Raw genomic sequence first — 1,859 nt, 5'->3', positions numbered from 1 at the left:
AGTGAATGGCAAAGACAGGATTTAAATACAGGTTCGTGACTCCAAAGCACTATTTCCGTTATGCCCTACTGGCTCTCCAGAAATGTGAATTGAGATTGTTTTTCTTTTTCATTGTACATGGACCAAGGAGCTAGGGTCAGGAAGAGACAGAGGGAGGAAAGAGGGCTGGCTTGCATTTGGGAGGTTGCACCATTCTTTAAAGGATCCCAAGGTTTCCCTAAACAAAGGCATATCTATTTAATGTCAGTAAGCCTTCAACAATATTCACATGGCTATGAGTCATAGAGTACCACAGTCTCCAAAGAGATCACCCAAAGGGTAATGGAGAGGCGCATGGCGGGTGTGGGCCGGCTGCATTACATTATGTAGAATGAATTATGGCTAGGTCTCAATTAGTGTGAATAATGAATCCCCATGAAGCAGCTGCATGCATTCTATTTGTTAGATATGTTATATTATGTTAGATATAATCATCGGTTCCAGCCCAATGGAAATATGAGATATGAATTTAAATAATTTGACCACTTTACAATTCTATTTGGGACCTAGCAGTACTCATAAGAAACCACACAAAAGGCCTGAAGCCTGAATAGCTCCCTGCTCTCTCAGCTTGGCTCAGCTTCTTTCAAGATGTCTACAATTCATGAAATTTTGTGCAAGCTCAGTTTGGAGAGTGATCGTTTGACTCCTGCAAGTGCATATGACTCCATCAAGGCTTATAACAACTTTGATGCTGAGAGGGATGCTATAAACATTGAGGCAGCCATCAAGACCAAAGGAGTCAACATTCTGACAAATCAAAGCAATGAACAGAGACAAGATATTGCCTTTGCTTATCAGAGAAGGACCGAAAAGGAACTTGCATCAGCACTGAAATCTGCCCTACCTGGCCGCCTGGAGACAGTGATTTTGGGCCTTTTGAAGACACCTGATCAGTATGGTGCTTCAGAGCCAAAAGCCTCCATCAAGGGCCTGGGTACTGGTGAAGACTCCATCATTGAGATCATCTGCTCATGGAACAAAATTAACAAAGTCTACAGAGAAATGCACAAGACAGAGTTGGAGAAGGACATTATTTCGGACACATTTGGAGACTTCCCCTAAATTGATGGTTGCCCTGGCAAAGGGCAAACGGGCAGAGGATGGCTTGGCGATTGATTATGAGGTAATTGACCAAGATGCTTGGGAACTCTATGATGGAGGAATGAAGAGGAAGGGAACCGGTGTCCCTAAATGGATCAGTATTATGACCAAGAGGAGTGGTGCCACCTCTGGAAAGTATTTGGAAGGTATAAGAGCTACAGCCTTATGGCATGCTGGAGAGTATCAACAAAGATACCAAAGGAGACTTCGAAAACGCCTTCCTCAACCTGGGCCCGTGCATTCAGAACAAGCCCCTGTAGTTTGCTGACCAGTTTTATGATTCCACGAAGGGCAAGGGGTCCTGTGACAAGGTCTTGATCAGGATTATGGTCTCCTGCAGTGAGGTGGACATGCTGAAAATTAGACCTGAATTCAAGAGGAAGTACAGAAAATCTCTGCATGACTTCATCCGACAAGAAAAAAATGGAGACTACCAGAAGGCACTTCTGTATCTATGTGAAGAAGATGACTAAAAGCCACATGGAAAGAAATGACCAAAGCAGTTGGAATAGCCAGAAACAACACTTTCTGCTCTTCCCTCTTGTCATTTTAGAAAATCAATTTGTGGTAACTCACAACTAACAGTAACTCAGGTTAGTCCTTATTAGGGTGAGGTTGTTTGCTTTCTTGTACCTTTTTAGTCATATATATGTCGCTTGTCTTTCTTCAGGCTCTCTCCTTAGCCAAAGGAATGAACATTTCAAGGTAATGGAAGT

The 1,859-nt window shown here is 42.9% G+C and overlaps 1 pseudogene; it reads left to right on the top strand.

The window, feature by feature from the left end:
* The first annotated feature begins 624 nt into the window (after positions 1–624).
* On the top strand, positions 625–1,616 carry LOC118855358 (annotated as a pseudogene).
* The last annotated feature ends 243 nt before the right edge of the window (positions 1,617–1,859 follow it).

The sequence above is a fragment of the Trichosurus vulpecula genome, chromosome 6 (assembly GCF_011100635.1).
Source record: "Trichosurus vulpecula isolate mTriVul1 chromosome 6, mTriVul1.pri, whole genome shotgun sequence".
Taxonomy (NCBI): Eukaryota; Metazoa; Chordata; class Mammalia; order Diprotodontia; family Phalangeridae; genus Trichosurus; species Trichosurus vulpecula.
Note: the sequence above shows the minus strand (reverse complement) of the source record. Positions and strands in the feature narration are given on the sequence as shown.